The 12,732-nt window shown below is 38.5% G+C and overlaps 1 pseudogene; it reads left to right on the top strand.

The window, feature by feature from the left end:
* The first annotated feature begins 4,351 nt into the window (after positions 1 to 4,351).
* Positions 4,352 to 5,308, top strand: LOC132693251 (protein SEC13 homolog pseudogene; annotated as a pseudogene).
* The last annotated feature ends 7,424 nt before the right edge of the window (positions 5,309 to 12,732 follow it).

Here is a 12,732-nt window from a genome sequence, read left to right as displayed (position 1 = left end):
GGATTTAACCCATTCTACAACTTAAAAGGTGAACAAAACATGGTTTCCCTTTGCAAAGAAACTTACCTCCCCTATCTTTACCAGCTTTGTTGTGAACACACCATTCTTCCCCTATTCAAAGAAAGCTTCATTTTGACTTTGTTTTAGTTACCCACCCTTCCCCATCATGTACGCTGGTTTCATCATGGTTTAGTGTAATGACTTGCTCTTTGTATCTTCATTCCCTGTGCTTAACCACACCAAGTCACTCTTTATGCTGTGTTTTCAAATAGCCTGTTTCAATTGTCTCCCCAAGTCAATTGCTTTCAAATCAGGGACTGATTCACCTGTCACCACTATACCCATATCACCTCACATGGTAACGGGCATACATTGGGCACTTATAGATACTCACTGTGTAATTGAATGAATAAATGGATTGGTTTATTAAAACTCTAGTGAAATCTTATGAAACATTTACGTTTTACATCAGCTTCTAAAATTAAAGCTTGCAATTACAGAGTGAAAAAGGATATTGGTTTTGTTTTTGTTATTATTATTACTGAGAGTAGCATTATTATTTCTACTGTGAGTAGAAAAGCAGTAGATGGGCATAGAAATTACATGAAGAAAAATCTAAAAATGAAGGTCAAAATTCTCTTCCCTAGGAATCCTCCTCCCCTAGATGTCTACTTGGTTTCTCCTTCATATCCTTCAAATGTACTCTCAAAAAAGTTTTAAGAGAAGCTCCCCTGATTATCTTTTAAAATAAGCAATCCCTTGCTCCCCACCCCCCACCATGCACACCTTCTAATGGATACAGTGCTACTGGTTGATTACTGCTATTAGCTGTCTCTGGGAATTGCCTTGCACAGAAGAAAGTCACCTCACAAGGTCACACTCCTTTCCCCAGGGACAGTTTGCAACCACTCTTTGGTCATTGCAGGAGCATAAAGACCTGGGCTCCTTTGCCACAATTCAACACTATTCTGAAGGCCCTTCCCGGCTTCCCAGATCCCAGGGTGTTAGTGGAGGCCTAGTTGTGTCTACTTTGTAGCCCAAGTTCTCCCCCCAACCAATCCTACCTCCTCCCGTTCTCTGACAAGTGTTGATCCTTTCAGTAAACTTTCTGCATTTAATCTCCATCCCAGTTTCTGCTTCCTGGACAACCTCCCTTCTTCCACTTTATTTTTCTTCATGGCACTTCTTACACTTCCTGCTCTATCCTATATTCCTTACTGACCTATTGGATACTCATTTTCCACTGTATTATGGACCACAACACCCCCCCCATTAAATTGTAAGCTCCATTTCAGCAGGTGCTTTGTTTTATTTGCTACTGTGACCACAAAACTTGGAATACTGTAAGCAATAGATTTCAGTGGTAAATATTGAATGAATGAAAATTGGAATTTGCAAAACTATACCCTGGTTAGATAGCCATTGCTCAAAAGGGTTCTTAAACCTCAAATTTCACCATCTACCAGAAATCCAAAATACCTATAGTGGTATACATTAATTAAGATCAGAGCAAAAATTAAGAATATGAAAAGGGCATGCCCTAGCCTAATTAAGACTCCAACATTGAAAGTTAACATTTCCAGGGGCTCCTGAAAGTTAACATTACTGGGTGGCTCAGTAGTTGGTTAAGCATCCGACTTCAGCTCAGGTCATGATCTCATGGTTCATGAGTTTGAGATCCTCAAAGGCTCTGTGCTGACAGCTTTGAGCCTAGAGCCTGCTTTGGATTCTGTGTGTCCCTCTCTCTATTCCCTTCCCCTGCTCGCACGCTGTGTGTGTGTGTGTCTCTCTCTCAAAAATAAATAAGCCTTAAAAAATTTTTTAAATTAATATTTCCAGCACTACTTCTGTTATATTTCTATAATTTGGGTAACTTTGGTTGTAATAGCCATCTTCAGAATAATGATAGCTAGAATTTGCATAGAGTGCTGTGAGTCATAAAGCACTGCATATATTATTTTCATTTGGTTTGATACTGACAAAAATCATGCAAAGGACACAGAATTGTGAAGTCAGCTTTACTGATGAGAAGATGAAGTCTCTGAGAGTTTAAAGGACTTTTTCAGTGACACAGCTGGTACCTGAGTCAACTCTGGGTTTGCTGACTCCAAAGCCACTGTCCTTTTTCTCAGGACACTATCCCAAGAACTCCCCACAGAGTCCTCTACAAAGCTAAAGTTGTGCGGTAACACCTATAAGAACAACAAAATTTGAACAACTCAGTCACCCATTTAAAAGATATCCTGTGTGCAGCTTATTTAAAGTTAGTGTTGATAGTATATTTACGGAAGCAACATTTTGTGGAAATTCTGAGTGATTTGTTTTGTTCCATTTTTTACATCTGTATCTGTGAATTAATGCCATAGATCTTCTGGACAAAAGACACATCCTACTTGCTAATTCTTATACCTCTAAACGTTTATTTGCAATTCTTTGTCCTTCTTTGGAAGAACATATGTAGAGATGACCCTTGAACAGCACAGGTTTGAACTGTGTGAGTCCACTTATATGTGGACTTTTTTTAGAGTACCTTACTATAAATGTATTTTTTTCCTCCTTATCATTTTCTTAATAACGTTTTCTTTTCTTCAGCTTACTTTATTATAAGAATACAGTATATAATATATATGACACACAAAATATGTGTTAATTGTTTATGTTACCAGTAAGGCTAATAGTCAACAGTAGGCTATTATTAGTAGTTAAGTTTTTGGGGAGTCAAAAATTATATGCAGATTTTCCACTGCATGGCAGGGTCAGCGCCCCAACCCTCATGTTGCTCAAGGATCAAGTGTATTTCACCCATCTATAAAATTGACTTGCTTTTGGTTGTTAGTGACTTTCATTCTCTTTTACATATTTTGAACACAGAAATATAAAAAAAATCATATTGGGCACCTGGCTGGATCAGTTGGTAGAGCATCTGACTCTGGATCTTGGTGTTTCAGTTCAAGTTGCCCATTGGGTGTAGAGATTACTTTAAAAAGATGAAATCTTTTTTAAAAATTCATATAAACAAAAGCAAAGAAAATTACATATAGCATCTCCACAAAGAGATCACATTATCACACTAATATTTTTTATATATCCTTCTAATACTATACATATATGATGCTATATGATATATATACATGTAATACTTATTATTTTACTAATTTATTTTCCCTAAATCTTTTTCTGATGATACATAAATGTTGTCTTCTCATTTGAATATCTAGAAATCAATTAGGATTTAAAAATCATTTTAAATTTGTAGATAAGTTCTTACCAACACTGATACACACAATTAATATGATTGCCCACAGCAAATAAGTCAATAATGACCTAAAACTTCCACCTTAAAAATAAGAGGAAAACATCTATGTAGAAAATCCAAAATAATGGACCAAAATATTCCTGGAACTAATAAGCAATTATATCAAGGATGCAGGATACAAGTGTAATATACAAAAGTCAATTGCCTTCCTGTATACCAGCAATGAGCAAGTAGAACTTGAAATTAAAAACACAATACCATTTACATTAGCACCTAAGGAAATTAAATACTTAGGTGTAATTCTAAAAAAATAAGTATAAGATCTATATAAGAAAAACTATTAAACTCTGATGAATGAAATGTAAGAACTAAGTAAATGGAGAGATATGCCACATTTATGAATAAGAAGACACTATATTGTCAAGATGACAGTTCCTCCCAACTTGATCTAAAGATTCACTGTAATCCTAATAAAATTTCAGCAAGTTATTTTGTGGATAATGACAAACTGATTCTAAAGTTTGTATGGAGAGGCAAAGACCAAGAACAGCTGACACAATATTGCAGGAGAAGAAAAGGTTGGAGGACTGACAGTACCAGATCTCAGGACTTACTATAAAACTATAGTAGCCAATCCAGTGTAGTATTGGTGAAAGAATAGACACATAGGTCAATGGTGCAGAATAAGTGGCCTAGAAATAGACCCACATAAATATAGTCAACTGATCTTTGGCAAAAGAGCAACGGGAGTATGATGGAAAAAAAAGATAGTCTTTTTAACAAATGGTGCTCAAACAACTGGACATACTACATGCAAAACAAAATCTAGACACAGAACTTAAACCTGTCACAAAAATTAACTCAAAATAAATCATAGACATAAATGTAAAATGCAAATCAATAAAACCCTTAGAAAACCTAAATGAACTTGGGTATGGTGATGACTTCATGGGTAAAACACCATAGGCATAAACCATGAAAAAAATTATTGATAAGCTGGGCTTCACTAAAATTAAAAATTTCTGCTCTGGAGGAGCTGTTCAGGGGCACCACCAGGAGCTGCCACATCCAAGACCGGGAGCCGCTGCCATCAAGGCCATGGTGTCAGCAATCAACACAGTAGACGCCTCTTACTAGGACATGATTCACGATGCCCAAATGGATCACTATGGCACCTGCCTGGCAACCTGTTCATCAGACAGGTCCATCAGAATCTTCAGTGTGCACAGTGGAGGGCAGATCCTCATTGGTGACCTCAGGGGTCATGAGGATCCTGTGTGGAAAGTGGCCTGGGACCACTCTCTGTATGTCAACATCCTGGCATGCTGCTCCTTTGACCAAAAAATCCTTATCAAGAAAGAAGAGAATGGCATCTGGGAGAAGACGGACGGACAAGCATACAGGATACGACTTCTCAGTAAATTCTGTGTGCTGGGCCCTTCCATGACTATGGCCTATATCAACTCAGATGGGGCCATATCCCTGCTGTCGTACACGGGAGATGACCAGTAGGAAGTGAAAAAGATCCACAATGCTCACATTATTGGCCGCAATGCAGTCAGTTGACCCCCTCCTTTTGAACCTGGAAGCCTCATAGTCCAGCTATCGGTGCAGAAGCCCAACTGCATTAAGAAGTTTGCATCAAGTGGCTGTGACAACCTCATCAAGCTGTGGAAGGAAGAGGAGACCAGCCAACAGAAGAAACAGAAGCTACAAGTGCACAGTGACTGGGTTCAAGATGTGGCCTGGGCCCTCTCCATTAGCCTGCCCACCAGCACCATCACCAGCAGCTCCCAGGATGGTCATATGTTCATTGGGACCCATGACGATGCCTCAGGCAATATGTGGTTGCTCAAACTGCTGCATAAATTCAATGATGTGTGGCATGTGAGCTGGTCCATCACGGCCAACATCCTGCCTTTCTCAGGCAGAAATAATAAGGAGGCCCTGTGGAAGGAGTCCATCAATGGGCAGTGGGTGTGCACCAGTGATGTCAACAAGGGCCAGGATTCTGTGCCTGCTTCCATCACAGCGGACGAGCAGAATGAGTAGTAATAAGACAGGTGAGGCCCACTGCTGTCTCCAGGACTTCTTCTTCTGGACCAACTGACCAAACAGCCCAGAGGAATAGCTCCAACAAGATTACTTTCCCAGAAGCAGCTACAAATGCAGCCAGATTGATTATGTGCTTTAACACAGTTTGAAATGGTTTGTAATTTACTGTCCTGCAGAAAGAGTTCATGTGATGAGGAAAAAGCTACAATGACCTTCAAATCTACTATTTTAAAATATGTTTTGCCATTTTTACGTACCTTTTAGGTTCAGACATTATTGGGGGGGAAGGGGTTGTTTCCAAAATAGTTAAATCAACTCATATTGCTCATAAAAAAAAATCTGCTCTGAAAAAGACAATGTCAAGAGAATGAGAAGACACGTCACAGACTGGGAGAAAAATATTTGCAAAAGATGCATCTGATAAAGGACGATATTCAAAATGTACAAAGAACCCTTAAAGTCAACAGTAAGAGTACAAACAACCCAACTAAAAAATGGGCCAGAGACCTTACCAGACACTTCATCGAAGTATATATATTTTATAGATAAAATATATATATATTTTAGAATGGCAAAATCCAGAAAACTGACAACACCACATGCTGGCAAGGATGTAGAGCTGGTAGAAATGCAAAAAAGATACAACCATTTTGGGAGAGTTTGGCAGTTTCTTATAAAACATTAAACACATATATATTCTGACCCTCTGATCCAGTAATCACACTGCTTGGTAGTTATCCAAAGGTGTTGAAAACTTGTATCCACACAAAAAACCTATACATGGACGTTTACAGCAGCTTTGTTTACACTTTCCAATACTTAGAAGCAACCAATATGTCTTTCACTAGGTGAATGGATAAAAAACTGTGGTATATCCACACAACAGAATATTATTTGGCGCTAAAAACGAATACACTATCAATCCATGAAAAAACATAGAGGAAACTTAAATGCATATTACAAAATGAAAGAAGCCCATCTGAAAAGTCTACATACTATATGATTCCAACTACATGACATTCTGGAAAAAGCAAAAATATGGAGGCAGTAAAAAGATCAGTGGTTACCAGGGTTGAGTGAGGAGAGATGAATAAATAGGTGGAGCACAGAGGATTTCTAGGGTATAAAAATACTCTGTATGATACTATATAATGATAGCTACATGTCATTATACATTTGTCCAAACCCATGACTGTCCAACACCAACAGTGAACCCTGATGTAAACCCTGGACTTCAGGTGATTATGATACATCAATGTAGGTTCATCAATTGTAACAAAGGTACCACTCTGTTGGAAGATGTTGATAAGGGACAAGGCTATGCATTGCGGGGGCAGAGGAAATCTCTATACTTTCCTTTTAATTATTCTGTGAACCTAAAAGTGCTTTAAAAAAAATCTTAAGTCTATTTTAAATACTGAGAACAAACTGAGGACTGATGGGGGATGGGGGAGAGGGAAAGTGGGTGATGGGCATTGAGGAGAGCACCTGTTGGGATGAGCACTGGGTGTGCTCATGGAAACCAATTTGACAATAAATTATATATAAAAATTTTTTTTAAATCTTAAGTCTAAATAAACAAATGGAAAGGAAAATATGCCTTTAATTTTTTTGTATACCTTATTTCTGTCAACCAGTAAACCAGCAAGCATACAAGAGACTATCCAAGGCTTGTGTTGGCCTATCTCAGGCTGCTCAGGCTGCCATAACAAAATGTCACAGACTACATGATTTAAACAACAGAAATTTATTTTTTTCACAGTTTTGGAGGCTGGAAAGTTCAAGATCAATTTCCAACAGTGTTTAGCTCCTGGGGAGAACTCACTTCCTGACTTATAGATAATTGCCTTCTTTCTGTGTCCCCATATGGTAAAAACAGAAAGCAACCTCTATGGTATCTCTTCTTATAAGAATACTAATCCTATCACATCAAGGTCACACTCTTATGATCTCATTTAACCTTAATTACTTCCATTTCTAAATACAGTCACATAAAGAGTTATAGCTTCCACATATAAATTTGTTATGGACATTCAGTGCATAACATGGCCCAAGCCTAAAACGAAGAATGTATTTAAATAATACACTCTCAAAGAAAGATTTTGGAAGCAACTGAATATGACAGCTCTTGGTGTCCCAAATCCTCTCCGGGCAAGGCACACCACTATCTGGATAGTAGCCAAGGTGTCATATAAGTCTACACATTGCTACTGTCAGTAGGTCATTTTACTTAAGTCTCTGTTCCCCTATGTGAAACTAAGAATAATATTTACCTTGAAGGACTAGGGTAAGGATTAAGCAAAATTGTGAATATGACTGCCAACTATAGCATTTCCATATAAACTCAATAAACGTTAGTAGAAATAAAGGAATAACAAACTGTTTCAGCTCACCTCAAGGATTATTCAGCAGCTTAGATTAGCTAAGGTCCATCAAGGTATGCTCCCAGAGTGCTAACCCAGCACCAAGGAAAGATCTGGGTTTACTCCACAAGCTATGAACATATATATTAAATACCTGCTTACCCTCTGCCAGGTTCTGTATCAGGCTCAAGGTTTTCTATATCATATTAGCCTAGGTAATATACATTCCTAGGTAGAAATGATCAGATTTAAGGTGTTTAATTAACTATAGCTAACCTATAATTAGATAAGCACATCAGAGGGCAGTGCCTACTGGTCACAGTCTTTGAGGGCCTTGGAGTTACAAGTCACTTTTTCTAAGAAGTGAGTCACTCTCTTTGATGATTATTAAACCCAATGACAATGACTACACCTCCTGAGCACATCTCAGTATTAGAGCTCATTGGCTTTCTGAGTCCTCTGGCTTGTTGCTCATCCCCAGGGAAGATACCCTATGGTAACCATGAGGAGACTTGAAATACCCCTTTATCATACCAATAGCAGTGTCACAAAAAATTGCAGTTTTCCATGGAGCACTGCTACTGCCAGTAACAGACCCTGAGTTAGATCCACCCCTCATGTTACTTCCTTTGTGTCTCACAACTCCATGAAGCCAGTATATTTATTATTCCCATTCTACCAAGGGGGGGGTGGTGGGCAGTGGGGGAGAGGCTTCAAAAGGGACTTGGCCTGAAAGAGGGGACCTAGACCGGCTGACTCCATTTTGTTCTGTGTCCTCCATCTTGAGTGACTATGTCCCCGACATGGCCCCTTTCCAGGAAAACCACAGAAAGAAATTCCCACTCAAACCTCAGACCACGCCCCCTCCCTTGAGTAACTTCCCGCTCACCTGTTCAAACTTCCCGTTCAAGCCACGCCTGGCAACCTGCACCACGGGACTCTGACCCTTCCCCAGCCAATCGGCTAAGGCCACGACCATTACCCCACCAACTGCCCCTAGATCCCTATAAAACCTTTGTGCCTTTGAAACTCGCTCTCTCTCCCGCATCTCACCGCTGCATCGGTACAGGTAGGGGATTGAGCTCCAGCTAGCTTGAATAAAGTCTCTTTGCTTTTGCATCAGACTCAGCTCCCTGGTGGTCTTTGGGGATCACGAATTCTGGGCATAACAGGCCAAATAAAAATATAAGGGGCTGCGTAAAGTTTCAACCTGCAATCTAACTCCAAAATCCATGCGTGAGTCTCACAGGCTGGTTGATGAGGGGCAAACTAAAATCAAGGAAGACTGGCAATTTAGAATTCTAAATTGCTGGCAAAGGCATTTCTCATTTCACTTTCAGTAAAGGCTTACAGCTAATATGACACATACAATCCAACTTCGTATCAGGACCCTGACAAGAATGACACAAAATGACTATTAGAGGCCAAGTGTGCAAGAAAATGAGAATAATCAACTTTTCAGAGCTATTTATTTTCACCCAGAGATAGAAAATGATATTAAACTCTTATTTATATCTGGTAAGGAATCATACCTATTGTCGAACTCTGCATCTGATTATTACCATGGCACTGAGCAATACGCTTCGGTGTAAACAAAATAATTCTGAGCTTGATTAAAAAAAAAAAAACGTTTTTTAAAAACTACCTATGAAGGGGAAATCATAATTCTCCTTTGGTCTCTTTTTTCCTGATGGGTGAGCATTTTTCCATTTTTCGAAGACATCGAAGTAAATTCTACAAGGCTTAACTTGCTCACGTGACTTTTGGTATATCTTTTAGCGCTGCCGAAGGGATGTCGGACAAAACATATCTCCTTCACTGTGGTATGGGTCAAACTTGAAACGCCAGGCTTGAAAAAGAAGGCAGAATTTTGCTTTGTATACTGAAAACAGTCCATATTTTTCTCTCAGGAATGTAAAAACTTTGGAGGTGAAAAATAATTGAGAGAAAGGAGTAAAGGAAAAATACTTTTTTTGATCGTATGTAAACATCTAAGAGCAAATTCTCTCCTGAAATCTCAGTAATACAAGTAAATTAGTATGCTAGTAGCAAGCTCTTCCTCTCTAATACAGAGTCTATTTACTGCTCATTCGTTTCCATAAAGCTCCCCCAAGGTGGTAGAACATGAAGAAAATTGTTTGGAAAAATAGATAACTTTAGAAGTGCTTTTCAAATATCCCTCTGCCACCAAAATTTTAAATGGATCTGTTTACCTACCCTGGCCAAAGCCAAAGTGATGAATATCACCATTCTCCCTTCTAGTGATTGTCACAGACTTCTACAGCTTTTATTTTTTACCCAAGAAGTCATAATTCATCTGCCTGAAAGAAATATATTCAGCTATCTCAAAGGCACACCTTCCAAAAAATGATCCTAAAGTTGATTTTTTTGAGATAAAGTTTATTGATTTTTTTTCCTACTAGAACGTGTTCTTCTGGACACATCCTATGCCAATTTACTTGAATTGCTGATATTTCAGGATAGGATTTGTTTTTAGATGTTGACATATAATCAACAAAAGCATTTTCCTTTACCCTTTTTTCTCAGATGTTTATTTTTCACCTTTAAAACTTTTTCATTCCCAAGAGAAAAACATGGACAATTTTTAGTACACAGCAAAATTCTGTCGATCTTTATATCCTTTATTTTTTTTAATTTTTTAAAGTTTATTTATTTATTTTGAGAGAGACAGAGACAATGTGAGTAAGAAAGGGGCAGAGAGACAGGGAGAGAGAGAGAGAATCTGAAGCAGGCTCCACACCATCAGCGCACAGCCCTATGTGAGGCTCAAACTCCTGAAACCTTGAGATCATGACCTGAGTCAAAAACTGAGAGTTGGGCACTTAACCGACTGAGGCACCCAGGAGCCTCATATCTTCATATCCTTTAGATCTTGGGTTGATGCATACATAAAACAATAGATTCGTTCACATATTTTAAGAAAATGTATAGCCTGAAAGAAACAAAGCAAAGAGAGGATATAGGAATAAACAGGATGGAGTGGATTTTATGCATAAGTATAGATGTCATCTAAAGGAGTAGATGTTTCAAAACCCATGTCCTTGCCCTTCTCCATGATTCTGCCAGTTGTGTCTCACGGCCATTTTCTACCCAATATAACCCAACAAGGCAGCATTTATCATCAACACAAAGTGTGTGCCAGGGTGCATTCCTAATGCCAGCTAGAAAAGGGGATCTGGACTTACCTGTCTTTGTTCAGCAGTTATAGACCCGAATCTCTCTGAAACTTCAGTTTTGTGAGCAACTAAATCCTGGCTAAGATTTATGTTTCTGCAATCTTTAACATACCTGCTTCTCACTTTAATCGCAAACTCTGATTGGATTGGATGTTATAAACTTAATTCTTTAAGACTTATAGTGTCTTAAACTTTCTTTAATTAGACTTTCAAATCCTAAAGAGACCCGAAGATAATTACTTTTTAAATCTTTATAACTCTACTCATATCCATGTGCAAATAGATGCTCTGTTATCAAGAAGTGACTAAATAAATGCCCATTAGGTGTCAACCAATCTTTTGAACCGGGAAAGGAAAGCTCCAGAGTGATTAGCTTGAGTGACAAGCTGTCTAATTTATCTGCTGAGCAAAATGTATTCATTTGCCAGGAATAATAGTAACACAAAAATAAAAAGGCCATGCAAGTGCCAAGTAATTTAGCATGGTAATGGAATTACCTCAGGATGCTGTGGGGGGTCTAGGTTTTAGTACAACACGGATAGGAAATTGATTTGAATTATCTAGATGATCACGCCTTTTCTTTATATGTCTTATACTACCAATTTGAAATATTCTGGTCTTCTTTACTATTTTTTTCTAGGATTAGGCCAGCTAGAGGGCAGATGCTTTTACTTTTACATATGTAGTCTGTCAGTGTACAGAAATGTTCTTGTCTTCCAGGGACACATAAATAACATAAAATGCCATCGTTCCCCTGTGTTGTAGAAGTACCTTAAATATTTGATTGATAGGGATTCAAACTGTCAGTCAGACTATAAAGACTCTACTATCTGGCAATATTCTAAACAGAAATTGCAAAATATGTTGTGATGGAGACAAAAAAACAAAACAAAACCAGAAGAACAGGGGCCTAGTTTATAAAAGAACAGTGATTGACTAAACCCTGTTTTTATGTCCTTCATTCTCTAGGACTTACGGTACTTTGGTGGGTGGAGACACTGACACAGACATGAGTTCTTTAAGGAAAGCAGCTCTAAGGAACACATATCCCTTAAAAAGGCAACAATAGCCTAGTGTCCAAGTGGCCCCAATTAAAAATAATACTTATTCACACTTTTTATTCTAACAGACCTCCTACCGTCCCATGCTCCCAATTACCCCCACCTCATAAAAGGACAGTCCATCATGAGGTGTTATGTACTTATGGGATACTTCTTTTCTTTTAATTCTATTTAGATTTATAAAGATTTGTGTAGAAGTGCTTGTGAAAATAAAATATGGAGTTGGCCCAACTCCCAAGTATTAGAAGCTTTGGGATAAAATTTTTCTAATTGAATGTCAGAACTGTGGCAACAAAACTCTGCTTGCAAGAACAGATAAGGTCCAACAGATCACAGATCAGGTTAAGTGAGAAAAAAAATTAGATGATTACTATGTCATGCTCCCTGCCCTGAAGAAATAAATCTGAGATTTGGGTCTTCTTAAAGTCATGAAACTAAACTGCAGAAATCCATCTTCTCCTTTTTACCCTTCTATGGTTTACAGAAAAACAAAAAACAAACAAACACACAAACAAAACCACTCTCATATGCAAAAAATCTCTAGTGCCAGGGTCTGGAACTCACAGGTCCTGATATTCTCACATGTAGGCACATCACTTTGTCAGGCACCCAATAGAGTCCGTTGCTTGCTTTACTTACAAAGAAGATTCTACAGTAATGCCTGGGTGGCTCAGCCAGTTGAGCGTCTGACTTTGGCTCTGGTCATGATCTCACTGTTCATAGGTTTGAGCCCCGCATCAGGTTATGTGCTGACAGCTCGGAGTCTGGAGCCTGCATCATGGATTTTACGTCTCCCTCTG

This window comes from Panthera onca, chromosome B1 (assembly GCF_046562875.1).
Source record: "Panthera onca isolate mPanOnc1 chromosome B1, mPanOnc1 haplotype 2, whole genome shotgun sequence".
Classification (NCBI taxonomy): Eukaryota; Metazoa; Chordata; class Mammalia; order Carnivora; family Felidae; genus Panthera; species Panthera onca.
The sequence above is the reverse complement of the archived record's forward strand: the minus strand, read 5'-3'. Positions and strand labels throughout refer to the sequence as shown.